Genomic DNA, 16,361 nt, shown 5'->3' with positions numbered 1-16,361 from the left:
TTATGTGTTGTGTATGAGTGTGTATGTGGTATGTATGAGTGTGTATGTGCTGTGCGTGAGTGTGTATGTTGAATGTACGAGTGTCGATGTGTTGTGTATGAGTGTGTATGAGTGTGTGTAAGTGTGTAAGTGTGTACATGGTACGTATGGTTATATTGAGGTGCTGTTGGTGAAGATAATTAGTATACTCTTCCTCTCTCTCTATCTCTCTTTCTCTCAAGATTGAAGATTTCAAGGTTGATGTGTCTGTGGTGTGTGTGTGTGTGTGTGTGTGTGTGTGTGTGTGTGTGTGTGTGTGTGTGTGTGTTTGTGAGTTTGTATGAGTGTTTGTGAATGTGTATGTTGTGTGTATAAGTGTAAATAAGTGTGTGTGAGTGTGTACATGGAACGTATGTATGTGTTGAGGTGCTGATGGTGCTCTCTCTCTGACCCTGTTCTAAGGTGTGAGCTCTTGTTAAAGCTGCCCTGAAGCTTTTATGTGTTTATTGGGGTCCAGAGACAAATAAAAACAGCAGCGTTGGCCCACGGGGTTAACTGTAGATCAGGGAATTGTTTTTTTTACTAGTCTTTTGTAAAGTTCATGCACGCACACACACACACATGCACACACACAAAACTAATCACCATTCAGTCAGAAATGAAAGAGATGTCAGAAATCGATTCATTATAGAGTAATAGAGTGAGAAAGAGAAAGAAAGTGGTAAAAGGAATGAGTGAGGGTGTTGGATAGTGAGGGGTAAGTGTGAAGTAAGAGTAGGATAAAGTGTGGAGTAGGTTGGAGGGGTTGGTGGCTGTAGTAATGTGGGTAGAGTTTATTTACCAGGGGCTGTAGTGATTAGAGGGCATGATTGGGGACTGTAGTGATTAAAGGGTATGATCAGGGACTGTAGTGATTAAAGGGTATGATCAGGGACTGTAGTGATTAGAGGGTGTGATTGGGGAATTTAGTGATTAGAGGGTGTGATTGGGGATTTTAGTGATTAGAGGTGTGATTGGGGACTTTATTGATTAGATGGTGTGATTGGGGACTTCAGTGATTGGGGTGTGATTGGGGACTTTAGTGATTAGAGGGTGTGATTGGGGACTTTAGTGATTAAAGGGTGTGATTGGGGAATTTAGTGATTAGAGGGTGTGATTGGGGACTTTAGTGATTGGGGTGTGATTGGGGACTTTAGTGATTAGAGGTGTGATTGGGGATTTTAGTGATTAGAGGTGTGATTGGGGACTTTAGTGATTAGAGGGTGTGATTGGGGACTTTAGCGATTAGATGGTGTGATTGGGGACTTTAGTGATTAGATGGTGTGATTGGGGACTTTAGTGATTGGGGTGTGATTGGGGACTTTAGTGATTAGAGGTGTGATTGGGGACTTTAGTGATTGGGGTGTGATTGGGGACTTTAGTGATTAGAGGGTGTGATTGGGGAATTTAGTGATTAGAGGTGTGATTGGGGATTTTAGTGATTAGAGGTGTGATTGGGGACTTTAGTGATTAGAGGGTGTGATTGGGGACTTTAGTGATTAGAGGGTGTGATTGGGGATTTTAGTGATTAGAGGGTGTGATTGGGGACTTTAGTGATTAGAGGGTGTGATTGGGGACTTTAGTGATTAGAGGGTGTGATTGGGGACTTTAGCGATTAGAGGGTGTGACTGGGGACTTTAGTGATTAGAGTGTGTGATTGGGGACTTTAGTGATCAGAGGGTGTAATCGGGGGCTGTAGTGATCAGAGGGTATGAACAGGGCTGTAGTGATTAGAGGGTGTGACTGGGGGCTGTAGTCATTAGAGTTCAGAGGGAGTGAGTTAGTGGGGTTGTTTTTAGCAATCACCCTTAAACCCTGGTGCACCTACAGGGTCACACATCTGGAACAGACATTATAGAGTCATGTGCAGCTGCTATTTAAATCAAATAACTCTAATAACACCCAACTGGCAAATGCTTTACTTTCAAACTCTGTGCCTGTGTGTGTGTGTGTGTGTGTGTGTGTGTGTGTGTGTGTGTGTGTGTGTGTGTGTATACCCTGTACATATACACTAGTTTTGCTTTTTTGCATTTTACATCTTACATTTTGATTAGATTAAAGTCTAAAAGTTTTACTAAAAAGTCTTTGAAACATTACATAAATGTCAGTTTGATGGTGATGATGTCATAATGGGCGGGGCAGTAGCCGCAGTTTTGTCTCAAACTGCAAGAAAAAAGAGAAAAGAGAAAAATAGTAACAATATGAAACTGCATAAATTCTTGCTTACATTTTTTTTCACTGTTGCAGTTTTTCTTTCTTTCTTTCTTTCTTTCTTTCTTTCTTTCTTTCTTTCTTTCTTTCTTTCTTTCTTTCTTTCTTTCTTTTATCATTCTTTTATCTATTCTTTCTTTTCTATTATTATTTCTATCTCTCAGTTCAGTGCTCTGCTCCTAAGCTTGTGATGCTGATTGTCTTGAGGCTGATTAAATGGTGTAGGATGATGTAGAATAGTGTTGAATGGTTAGAATGGAGATTAATGGTGTAAAATGATTTAGAATTATGTAGAATTGTGTTGAATAGCATAGAATGGTGTAGAATGGTGAAGAATTGCAAGGAATTGTGTAGAATAGTACAGGACTGCGTAGAATGGCGTAGGATGATGTAGAATGGTGTAGAATCGTGTACGATGGTGTAGAATGGTGTAGGATAGTGACGAATGGTGAGAAATGGTGTAGAATTGTTTAGAATGGTGTAGGATGATTTAGAATGGAGTGGAATGATTTGGATTGGTGGAGAATGGTGCAGAATGGTTTAGAATGGTGTAGGATGGTATAGAATGATGTAGAATGGTAGGAAATGGTTTAGAATGGTGTAGGATGATGTAGAATGGTGTAGAATGGCATAGAGTGGTGTAGAATGGTGTACGATGATGTAGTATGGTGTTGAATGGTGCTAAATAGTGTACAATGGTTTAGAATGGTGTGGAATAGTGTGGAATGGTTAAGAATGGTGTAGAATGGTTTAGGATGGTGTAGAGTGGTGTAGGACAGTGTAAAATAGTGTAGAATAGTAAGAAATGTTGTAAGATGGTTTGAAATAGTGTATAGAATGGAGCAGGATGATGGAGAATAATGTAGAATGATCTAGAATATAATAAATATAAGAACAAGGCTTTTAAGGAGTTGGTGATTTTATGTGATCTGTTTTATAAATCACATTAACACCATTTTCCTTTTTCTGAAAGTTTAATGTAAAAGAATAAAAGAGTTTTTATGAAGCATGTGACACTGTTTTGAAAACTTCTTTGAATCCAGGTTTATTGTTCAGAGGATCAGAGTGTGGAGTTTTACAGAGCTGAGGTCTGTAGCTGTGTGTGTGTGTGTGTGTGTGGAGCCCCGGTGGGAACTGTAGCACGTCCCGGTGGTAAATCAGCACTGTGCTAATTGGTGGAATAACAGCACTCCAGCAGTATATAACCTTTTATGTGTCTCTGTGTTCTTTATTACGGCGCTAACGAGGAGCTGTACATCAGCGCAAGACGCAGAGCTGCACGTAAAAACATCACATACACACACACACACATACACACACACACACACACACACACACACACACACACACACACACACACACACACACAGAGAGAGAGCAAGTACTTCATCTGAATGGGATCCTCTTCGTGTGCATGCGCTAATCAGCATGCTAATGATGCTAATTGTCCCTGGAGACCACACAAGCACCGCAGCGTTAAATCTCCTGCTTGTTATGACTCAGCTAATTGCAGAGCCACAGACTGCTACCGCCTTCAACGTTCAGCACTACAGTCTTTACACCTTCAGCACTACAGCATTCAAACCTTCAGCACTACAGCCTTTAACTTTCAGCACTACAGCCCTCAGCACTTCCTTCAGCACAGACTTTAACATTGAGTACTACAGCATTTAAAGCTTCAGCACTACAACCTTCAGTGCATTCGGGCTCCGGGTTGCTATGCTAACATTAGCTGTATGAAAGAAGCACATCTTTTTTGCCTCTGTTTTCTTTTACTATCTATCGCTCTTCTTTTCTCTCATGTGTACGTTCAGCTGTGGAACAGAATTGCAGATGGATAGACAGAAAGACTTGTCATTTTTGATGTGAAATATAAAAGTAATGAAGGAGAAGCTGTGTGTATTGAACTCCCGAGAGAATTCCTGTAAGAACACTGGATTGTTAGTGAGAGATTCACTGATCAGGCATAACATTATGACCACCTGCCAAATATTGTTTTGGTCCAAAACAGTCCTGACCTGACAATATTAACAGCATTAACCTCTTTAGCAATTTGAGATAGAGGAGCTTATCTGTTGGATTAAAATACACGAACCAGCCTTCGCTCCCTATGGGCAATAATGAGCCCTGGCTGTCCATGACCCTGTCGCTGGTTCACCACTGTTCCTTACTTGGATCACTTTTGATAAATACTGACCATTGCAGACCAGGAACAGCCCACAAGAGCTGCAGTTTCGGAGATACTCTGAGCCAGTCGTCTAGCCAGCACATTTTGGCCCTTGTCAAACTCATTTAAATCCCTACGCACGCCCATTTCTCCTGCTTCTAACACATCAACTTTGAGGAAAAGATTTTTACTTGCTGCCCGTTATATCCCACCCACTAACAAGTGCCATGATGAAGATATAATCAGTGTTATTCACTCACTGGTCATAATGTTATAATGTAATAATGCTATGCCTGGTTTTTGTAAATGACAGCAGGATCAAGTGATGAACGTCTTCTGATCTGATCACTGGCACAATCTTATACACAATCTGTTCTATATACTCAGTATGTACCCACGCTCTCAATTCTATTACTCTCTCGTGCGCTCTATCAATCTGTCACTCTCGCTCTGTCACTCTTACTCTATTACTCTCTCTTATTCTGTCACTCTTTCTCGCTCTATCACTTTCTCTTACTGTTACTCCCTTACTCTCTCACTCTATTATTCTCTCTCGCTTTGTCACTCTGTCACTCTTTCTTTCTCTTATTCTGTCACTCTTTCTGATCACTTTCTCTCACTGTTACTCCCTCACTCTCTCACTCTATTATTCTCTCTCGCTTTGTCACTCTTTCACTCTTTTGCACTGCGACTCTCTTTCACCCCATCACTCTCTCTCACTCTCTTGCTTTGTCACTCTCTTTGCTCTGTCCCCCTCTCACTTTCTATCACTCTCTCACTCTATCACTTTCTCATTCTATTTCTCACTAGCTCTGTCCCTTTTATCACTCTCTTACTTTCCTACTTTCTCATGCTCTATCACTTTCCCATGCTTTATCACTCTCTTGGTCTGTCACTTTCTTACACGCTTTCACTCTGCCCTTCTCTCTCACTGTCTTTTACTTTGCCACTTTTGCCATTTTCTTGCTCGATCAGTCTTACTCGCTCTATCACTTTGGTCTTGCTTTATCACTCTCTCTCATTTGCTGTCTCTCCTCTTTCATTCTTTATTGCTCTCTCTCATTCTCCATTGCTTTTGCTCTTTCTCTCAGTCTCTCATGCTCTACCACTCTCTCTCTCTCTCTCTCTCTCTCTCTCTCTCTCTCTCTCTCTCTCTCTCTCACACACACACACACACTCTCTCTCTCACATTCTTTACAATAAAATTGCTCAGAGTGAAACATGGCGCGTGTTGTATTGTTTATGACATCACACAGAGACCTGGCAAACGCTGCAGCTAGTTTGTGTGGTATCTTCTGTGGTGGGAAATTTTTGGCACCCTTACTTCCCTCACAGCAACGTTTAGCCTTTAGCTGTCTGATTAGCCTTTAGCTGGTTAATGAGCTGAACGGAGCTGGCGTGTCATTGCGCTCAGTGTAGCAGTGGGACGAAGCACAGCGACAGGGTTTAAATCGTCTCCTGTTGTATGGCGTGTCTCAGCTCGTATTTCTCACATGACAGTGAAGCGACAAAACATTCAGGTGGGCCGCTGCCAGTTACGGTTCCCACAGTAGCACTTTGTAACATAACGGTGTTTAAATTCTTTGCTAACGATGATTTTTTTCCCTGTGGAGTTTATTTGCTCTGAGATTCCTGTCGAAGTACAAAACCACAGGAACGAACATTGTTCTACATAGATGCTGCTTACGAATTAAGTCATGTTTTTTTGTACCGCAGGAGCTCCCGCACATGTGTTTATATGTGTGTATGTGTGTGTGTGTGTGTGTGTGTGTTATTTACTTATAGTAAAGAAAATAACAAGAAGGTCAAATTAAAGATTTATTTAAAAATACTTCAAAGTAAAAGTTTTAATTGGCCAAAAAAAAAAGCAAACAAAAAAAAAAAAAAAAAAATATATATATATATACACACACACACACATTTCCTACCATGCTGAAATTAATTTTATATATATATATATATATATATATATATATATATATATATATATATATATCAATGGACACTATATGGACAAAAGTATTCTACCATATGCTATTCTTCTCCACAATGTTACACACAAAGTTGGAGCCATATTTGCTTGAACTTGAAAACCCAAACCTGTTCCATCATGACAATGCCCCTGTGCACAAAGCAAGCTATACTTAACATGGGTTGGAGTGAATGTCTTAAATGGCTTGCTACAGAGCTCTGACCTCAACCCTACTGAAGACCTCTGGGATGAATGTGAACGCTGACTGTACCCCAGGTTTCCTCATCTCAGCTACATTAGTACCTCACTTTACTTACTAACACTCCAAAATCTAGTGGAGCATCTTCCTAGAAGATTGGAGTTTATTATAACAATAAACAGGGAATAAATGTGAAATGTTAAAAAAACACATAAGAATCTTATCATCAGGTGTCTACAATATTTTAGGTTTCTATTTTGGACTTTTGTTTGAGTTACATTTTTAAAATTTAGCTTATTTATTTTAGGTGTGTGAGTGTGTGTGAGTATCTGGGTGGCCCACAGCAGGTCGATGTAGAGTGTGTATTAAATGAGGTCAGATGATCGTCATTTATTAAGGTGTGTTTGTGTTTTTACTCAGTCGTGAAAAATCCCGACTCGCTCCCCATGCTCAGCTCTCGGGGCCGTGAGACCCAGCGCGAAAAACGTTCCGTAAATAATCCCGGCTGCTCAACTCGCTCTGTGTGTGTGTGTGTGTGTGTGTGTGTGTGTGTGTGTGTGTGTGTGTGTGTGTGTTCTTGTATAGAATTAAGGAAATATAATAATAATATAATCATCATCCTCATCTTCATTATTTACCTGATGCCCATGTCTTTATTCTTATTTTCTATTACTTATCTGTCACTGTGTCTCTGTTTTTCTTTGTTTGTCTCTCTGTCTGTTTCACTGTCTTTCATTGTTTGTTACTTTGTTTGTTATGTGTGTCTCTGTCTGTTTTTCTGTCTGTGTTCCTCACTCTGACTTTCTCTTTGTGTGTGTCTCTCTCTGTTTTTCTGTCTCTCTGTTTCTCTGTGGTACTTAGTGTCTCTCTCTCTCTCTCTCTCTCTCTCTCTCTCTCTCTCTCTCTCTCTCTCTCTATCTGTCTCTCTCTTTCTCTCTATCTGTCTGTCTGTCTCTCTGTCTTTTTGTGTGTGTCTCCCTTTTTCTGTGGGTGTGTGTGAGAGTGTGTATGTGTTTTCTTTCTCTGTGTTTTTTCTCAGTGTTTTTGTCTTCCCATCTTCCTCTATCTCTCTCTTTTTATATCTGTCTGTTCCTTTCTGTCTCTTTCCATCTATCTCTCTTCATATTTGTGTGTGTGTGTGTGTGTGTGTGTGTGTGTGTGTGTGTGTGTGTGTGTGTGTGTTTAGTTAGCCTCAGTCTTGTTGGCTGCCTCTGAATAAGCGTGTTCCTGTTCTACCCCGGTGGCCAATAAAATGAGAAAATCCACCACTGTGCTTCCCTCAGCACACTTGCCAGATAAATACACTCACCTCCTTGCGACCGTGTGTGTGTGTGTGTGTGTGTGTGTGTGTGTGTGTGTGTGTGTGTGTGTGTGTGTGTTTAAACTCCACCAGGATCTCACACACACAGTGCAGAAACATCAGTCAGCAGTTAATGGCTCTCCTACAGGTGTGTTCAATCACACACTCACCCTCTTTCATCTCCATCATTATGGCATGTTTATTAAGTGCTCACTTCCTGTCTGCAGTAGCAGGACCCGGGTAAGACATTACCGGGTCAAAACTATCCACCAGAGCGCTTTGTGTCTGTTGTTGTAGTGCAGCATGATGGTGATATATGTGTGTGTGGGGGTTTGTGGTGCTCTGTAAGCACAATGGTCTAATTGTTTATTTTTGACCAAGAATCTAATCTAGACAAAGAGGGGCCAATGGGGTATATATATTATTTTTAATGGATGCCAATAACATGTCCTTTATATCTATCATTAACAGTGAAGGGGGTGTGGCTTTCATATCTGTCTGAACTCAACCGAAGGGGGTGTGGACTTTATGGCTGTCACTTACAGTGGAGGGGGTGTGGCTTTTATGTGTGTTTCGGGAAAGAAGGTGTGTCCTATATATCTGTCAGTAACACTGAAGAAGGTGTTACCTTTATATCTGTTAGTAGTAGTGAAGGAGGCGTAGCCTTTTATATCATGAAGGAGGTGTGACCTTTGTATCTTTCAGTAAAAGTAAAGGAGGCGTGGCTTAAATGTCATGAAGATGGCCCGTTTTTTTGGCTGTCAGTAGCAGTAAAGAAGGCGTGTCCTTTTTTTTATCTGTCATTAACACTGTAAGGGTGTGGCTTTTATATCTGTTAGTCTCAGGGTAGATGGTGTGCCCCTCCTATTTGCTCATTAACACTGAAGGGGGTGTGTCTTTTATGGCTGCCATAAACACTGAAGGGGTTGTGGCTTTTATATCTGTTAGTTTTAGGGTAGAAGGTGTGGCCTTCCTATTTTTTCATTAACACTGAAGGGGGTGTTGCCTTCATATCTGTAATTAACACTGAAGGGGTGAGGTTTTTATGGCTGTCAGTAACACATGAAGGGGGCATGGCCTTTATGTCTAAAAAGAATCAGTCAGTCAGTGCATGTTTGTGTGTGTGTGTGTGTGTGTGTGTGTGTGTGTGTGTGTGTGTGTGTGTGTGTGTGTGTGTGTGTGTGTGTGTGTGTGTGTGCGTGTCTCAGTGCAATGCTAAACTAAACTACTGTGTATTGACCTGAATCTTGATTTGCCTCAAATGGAACTTTGATACATTGAACCTGGAATTCACTCTCCTGTCACACACACACACACACACACACACACACACACACACACACACACACACACACACACACACACACACACACTAAATTCAGAGAGAGTGTGGACATGAAGTTGTCTCTGTGTCTCGTGGGTGTCTCTTAAAGCTGCACTCTGTCTGTCTGTTTGTCGCTCTCGGTTTATTTGACGTGTCTGAATTCACAGAGCTGTAACTTCCCGATGAGTCTCAGGGAGACGGCGTGAGAGTTTCACGGCATGAGAGCAATGCTGAGAGCGGGTTCAGAAAGGAGTTTACGACACGGTGTGCTTCATGCCGTAGCTGCGGTAGTGAGGTCATCACCGCACATCACTGCAGACATACTGCTCTCACTGCACACTTCCCTGCACATTTGGGGAATGATTTATTTCTTTTCTTTCCTTCCATTAGTACAGAAAATCTTACTCCAAAATAAATCGTTTTCAACAAAATCAAGTTTTGCTAATTTGCAGAGAAATAGAGCATGGTGTAATTAGTATAATTATTATTAATGGGAAATTATTTACAAAAGATCGAGAGTCTTATTCATTTTTCATTAAAAAAACTAAACAAAAAAAACATTTGTCATCAGAAAAAACTTCATAAGTTGTGTCCTTCTAGGAAAAGAATCAATGACGGAGCTATGTGACGAAGCAGAGACACTGTTACAGTATTTTTTTTCTATAGCAGCATGTCCTGCCTAGTAGATCAAGATTCCCTTTATCTCATATATACTAATTTCTGAAAATCTCCACCTGCTACAAGCACCTCATAATATTCATTCACTCATTTCCCCACTTTCACTTAGTCACCTCATTTATTGTTACATTACATGGTGTTTACACTTACATTATGGCAGCTATCAACACTCACTTCCTTCTCCAGGCTCTCTTTCCTTCTCTCGCTCAAGGACATTGTCATGCCACCAAAAAGAAGCATAAACTCCTCTATCCTGAAGATGCCACTGGAGATCTGACACTGGAGACTGCTTCCTTAAATGATAATTATACATCTATTTGCAATGGAAATGGTACTGTATCACAATGACCACATCACCTTTAAACAAGTGCTACTGTCAGAAGAGGTGTAATAGAAAATGATTAAACACATTTTGACCAAAGGTGTTCAATAAGGCTCTATAGCAGGAGATCTTTCACTCCAACCAATGTAAAGCATACGGCTTTTGTGCACAGGAGCATTGTCATGCTGGAACAGGTTTGGGTCTCCTTGTTCAAGTGAAGAGAAAATAAAAGGCTGCTGCATCCAAAGGCGTCTTATACAAATGTGTGCCTCCAACTTTGTGATAACAGTCTGAAAAAGTCAGGTGTCCCAATTCTTATAAAAAGAAAAAACAATAAATAAATAAATAAATAAATATTTTATATATAAAATGTAAGTGCTGCAGGTCTGTAGTTAATCCTATGTGGTTTGGTGATCAGGTCCATGCCACTTCGTTACAGGCGGCTCCGAGGTTGAGACCCTTCTCCAGGGTGTGATTGTGATGAGTGCTGTGGCTTTATCACTCACACATCCATCCTTCAACTTTATCGAGACTTTTATAGCCGAAGGGATATCAGCGTGTCTCTCATCACTGAGAGTGTGTGTATGTGTGTGTATACATGTGTGTATCAAATTAATGTGTTAAAAAAAAAACACAAAACAAAACAATTTGGTAGAAAAAAAAACAATTGATATGGCTACTTATGAGGTTTTACAAAGTAAGTCATTAGCCCCAGTGTGTGTGTGTGTGTGTGTGTGTGTGTGTGTGTGTGTGTGTGTTTGCTTGCTTGCTTTCTACTGTAAGTTTAATTCTGACAATGAAAGAAAACAAACACAAACAATCTCTGATTGGCATTTTAATATGAGGCAGTGAGTGTGTTGTGATTTCAAATTTAACACACACACACACACACACACACACACACACACACACACACACACGCACGCTGGCTCTGGTTCTTGCCTGATGTTTTCTTTTATTATGCCCCATATTAAATGAATGATCATTAGAGTTTCCTTAAACGTCTAATGCGTAAGTGTGTACCGGTGGTGTGTGGACGTGTGGGATGTTGGAAAGGCTGAACGTGCTGAGTTGATTATAGAATGAAAGAATGAAAAAGAAAAACAGAAAAAAAGGAGGAAAAGGCCTCTTGCAGCAGATGTGTTACTACATTGCCTATTATGTTGCCCATTAAAGCGGCTCCCTCAATGGCCCATTATTTTCTCCAATAAAAACGTCTCGCAGCGGCCTTATGTACCCCAATCCACCCCTCCTTCTCTCTCTCCTCCACCTCACCATATTTAAAAAACGATGAAAAAATCTGCTTGTGTTAAAACGTAGTATTTGATGTCTTAAATATGAACCAGACATCATTCCAAACGAGGAGGAAACGAGGGGAGACAAGGCAGGTGTAGAGGAGGCACTTCTTAGAAAGACTGGCAGGAAGCAAAAAACCCTTTACAGACTTTCTTTCTTTATTGCTTGCTTTCTTGCTTGCTTGCTTGCTGCATTTGTTTATTGTTTCTCCACCTTCCGCTTGAAGATGCCCGACAGGTGGTCAACAGGGTTCAGGTTTGGAGACATACTTGTCAACTCCATTAACGTCAACTTAGCAAGGCAGATGTCATGTTGGTGGTGTGTTTGGGTCGTTATTATGTTGGAAAACTGCCGCTCTGGCCAGTTTCTGAAATGTGGGCGTCATGTTCTGCTTCAAATTGTCACATTAAATGTTGGAATCCATGTTTCCATCAATGAACCGCAGTTCCCCACCACCAGCAGCCCTCATGCAGCCCCAAACCATGATGCTTTCACCAACATGCTTGACTGTAGGCAAGACACAATTTTCTTGGTTCTCCTCATCAGGGAGTTACCACACATGCTGTACACTATCTGAGCCAAAGAGTCTTAGACTTATTAGACCACAGGACATGGTTCCAATATTTTATGCTCTTGTACATGTTGTCTTCAGCAATCTGTTTGTGAGCCAGCTTCAGAAGAGGCTTCCTTCTGAGACGACAGCCCTGCAAACTGAACTGTGAAGGGAACTTCTAAACCTGATGCACAAGAACTCAGATTCTTTAATGGGCCTTTGTGAGGCCGGTTCCAACTGGAACCCGTTTTGAAAAAACTCTGCATGACCCTGGCCACTGTGCTGTGACTCAGTTTCAGGGTGTTACCGATTTTCTTATACCCTCGGCCATCTTTGTGGAGAGCAACAGTTCTAATTCTCAAATCCTCAGCGAGTCTTTGCCATGAGGTGCCATGTTAAACATCCAGTGGTCAGTATGAGAGAACAGAACGTAAAGCACCAAATTTGAACTGCTCTAATACATGATTTGTCTATCATGTAGACAAAAACATGAACATTATTAGGAGATGTGGCTTTGCATGGTTACTCGACATACAGCTGTTATTACTTAGGGTGCCCTCGCATTTGTTGCCAGCTTTTTTGACAGTAATGACTGTATGTTTAGTTATTTTTTAGAGGACAGTAAATCTGTACTGATATACAAGACGCACAATGACTACTCTAAAATATATCCAAATTTCATTTTTAGTGTTGTCCCTTGAGAAGATAGACTACAATGGTTGCTGAAATGTGAGGTGGAGGGTGTACTCACCTTTGTTACCTCAGATTTGGTTGCACGTAGGACGTTTTTTTTTGGGACAAAGTGAGAGAGGCAAGATTGAAATGGTTTGGACATGTGCAGAGGAGGGACATGGGGTATATTGGATAAAGCCACATTTACAGGTGAAAGATAAACACTGACCATTTGAAAGGTGTGTGTGGCTTAAAGAGAGAATAAATTACTGCTTGGTACAAAACCTTCTTTCTGAGTGTATACAAGAAATCGTATGCAGAACACACCAGGCCTCCAGATACGGTATACGGTTTAGGAAAATGCAAGCATCGTGTTGGAACACGGATTCGACACGGATGACCAGGTCCACATTTGCCTTTTGCCACTTTGTTGTTGTGATTTAACGATATTACACCCGAAGCAGCCGACCTTAATCGGGGCAATCGATCCGTCAGGCTGTGTGTAATGTGTGTGTTTACCCGTCTGTGTGTTTGTAAAAGAATATGACGTTTCAGGCGTGTCCTTTCTGCTTTTTGACATCTTCTAGTAATGTCTGGATGAAGCTCTGGCTTTTAGAAAAGGTCAGCTCATGGCCCGAGTCGAACCGAGCTCCGTGAAGCTGCCATTTATTTCGATTTACTTCATTTCATTTTATTTTTATTTAAAGAATTAACAGTGTTCTGAAGAAGATTTACAGAAATAATTTGGTTTTAGAATACAGTAATCCCTCGTTTATCACGGTGGTTACGTTCCAAATCTGCCCGTGACAAACGAAAAACCTGCGATAAACAGACGCCACCTCAAAAATGCTATTTTATGAATACAGTACTGTTCTTTAGTAACATTTTATTTCATTTTATAATTATTATTATATTTGTATTAATAAATTGTATTACTATTTGAATTTCAGACCCAGCTGTTGGTGGAGTCTTATTTTTAGAAATTCAACTGAATAGAAACAGTTTGTATTTGTTTTTAATATCAGATTAAATGTAAAAACCGGAATGCGTAGGTTGGAATTTCGGTTGCGGCTGAACAAACCAATCGATCGTTCAAAAAATCATCTTTGAGATTTTATCTTGAAAATTCTCAATTTCTTTGTTCTTTTTTTTACAAAAGTAATATGACTTGCAGGAAAGCCGTAATCAGTAATCGTTGGAGAATCTGATGGAATTCCTCTTATCTCCGCTTTGTTTCTCTCGCGTTATTATTTACGCCTGTTTATAAGATTCGGTTCCAGGTGAGAGATTCCAGTGCTGAAAGGGAAAAAACAGACAAGGAGGCAACGCTTCAATGTGAATTGATTTAGGAAGGAACCCGATGTGGCTGTCACTTTCTCAAGGGCACGAGGGCCGGGATGCTGCGCCGTCCACAGCACATGTTTTATTCGCATCAATTTGGCTTCATTTGCCGGCTTGTTAGTGAGGCCTAGGCGATGGGGGTAAGAGTGAGGGGGTCGTGGGGGGCAGATGAGGGGGACATACTCACTCTCTCGTCCTCTGGTTTTCTCCTGGCGTTGTGCTGATGCCTGTCGAGGTGCTGACAGGGTTTTATTTGGTTAATAGATTCGCTCGATCTGTGAGCCGGCGGCGTATGGAGGCGACTCGCCTCGTAACGCTTTCACACTTTCAGGAGATGCGGTGTAAATTAAAACAGCGTTTCTGACTGAACGCCTCTCTCTTGTTTAACCCACTGAAGGACTTTAACCTGAACACACACACACACACACACACACACACACACACACACACACACACACACATTCACACAGCAGCCATTATAATAAACACTGAGCTCAACTTGGTGTTTGTCCTGTTTTCTGTGTCACATTATTAGTTGATTCAACAAAAAAGAAACAAAAAGAAAAAAATGAGGGGGAATATTTTGTATTTTTCTTATGTATTATTTTTATTCTATATGTCATGTTCTCTCAATTTGCTGAGGTTTTTATTTTTTTTTGAAAATTGTTTAAAAAATATATACTAGTACATCTTTAAAAAATAATTAAATACAAAATTCTTACTTGCCCAATTTTCTCCCCAGTCTAATCAGAAATAATTCAAAAAGCTTTCATCATCATCATTATTATTATTATTATTATTCTTATTATTATTATATACCTCAATTTATTTGCAGCTTACATCAGGAAAATACTAGACTCCTCCACAAACGCTTCCAACCAGGCATGTTCTTCTCTTTTTCAGTTTTTAAAATGATCCAACACTGAGCTATAAAACTCAAGAATGCTCTCATATTGTGAAAAAAATGGTGTGCAGACGTTCTATTAAAGAGTTCGGCTTTAACACTAATCTAACACACCTGACCCGGATCATCAGGAGCTCGGAAAGGGCATCGGAAAAAATGACAGCTGGGAATCTCAGGCCTTGTTTCATTGCTGATTTCATTTGAACACTCATTAGCTCTTTAGATAGATAGAAGATAGATAGATAGATAGATAGATAGATAGATAGATAGATAGATAGATAGATAGATAGATAGATAGATAGATAGATATAAAGAGAGAAAGAGAGAACAGAATAGCCTTTATTTGTCACATATACATTACAGCACAGTAAAGTTCTTTCTTCACATCTCACAGCTTGCTTGGAAGCTGAGCTTAGACGTAAGGTTTAAGGGCCATGTTCAAGGGCCCCAGAGGGGCAGCTGAAATGTGAGGGGTGTACTCAGTATATCACAGTATCTCACAAAAGTGAGTACACCCCTTACAATTCAGCAACACGGTAGTATGTCATTTTTAAGGAACAATAATATAAAAATGCATTTTGGATATATTTTAGAGTAGTCAATGTGCAGCTGTGTATTTATGTTGTCTACTGTATGTTGAGTTATTTTTAGAGGACAGAAAATCTATACTACTGTACAAGCTGCACACTGATTACTGTAAAAATTATATCCAAGTTTAATTTCTTTAGTATTGTCCCAGCACCCCTGGAGCACAGAGGGTTAAGGGCCCTCTAGTGGTAGCTTGGTGATACCGGCGCTTCAATCACCAACCTTCTGATAAGTAACCCAGTGCCTTGACCACTGAGCTCCCACACAGTTTATAGGGTTGAGCACACAGGATTGCTGTCATTATAATCAGTGTTCTAAATGACTGCTCTGCTTATAATCAAATGTAACAATAGCAACTTACAGTTACAGTTCATTCAAAGTAAGAGACCTATTAAAAACATTTCCCAATGACCTCACTGAGCTACACAGAGGATTTTATTTGTGTGTGGTGTAACCTATATAGTGAATGTGGTGATTTTGTTAAATGGGTCAAAGCACGAGATGATCTTTACGAACTAATGTGAAATTTAACAAAAAAACACCACTAGGAGCTAAGACCAACAGCTTCCTTGTTAGTAAAGACTCAGCACAGACACATGTAATTCACACACAAACACACACACAAGATAAATGCAATCTTCTGGCAATGCTTCGTCTCTCTGTGTGATTTTGCTCTGCAACCACCAATGAGGTCTTTAACTGGTCAGTGCTGGTAAGTGAACATGGTATGAGGTGATAATCCTTGGCTAGGTATGAGGCCTTACACCATGTTCTCGGACTGTTCTTCATCATAACAACGTATGGTAACATCCTGTA

General features: G+C 40.4%; 1 protein-coding gene across 2 annotated transcripts in view; it reads left to right on the top strand.

Moving 5' to 3' along the window:
• Positions 1 to 16,361, top strand: part of rnf220b (ring finger protein 220b) — a 51,442-nt gene that overhangs the window by 13,988 nt on the left and 21,093 nt on the right. The gene's annotated exons all lie outside the window — the stretch shown is intronic.

The sequence above is a fragment of the Silurus meridionalis genome, chromosome 17, assembly GCF_014805685.1.
Source record: "Silurus meridionalis isolate SWU-2019-XX chromosome 17, ASM1480568v1, whole genome shotgun sequence".
Classification (NCBI taxonomy): Eukaryota; Metazoa; Chordata; class Actinopteri; order Siluriformes; family Siluridae; genus Silurus; species Silurus meridionalis.
Note: the sequence above shows the minus strand (reverse complement) of the source record. Positions and strands in the feature narration are given on the sequence as shown.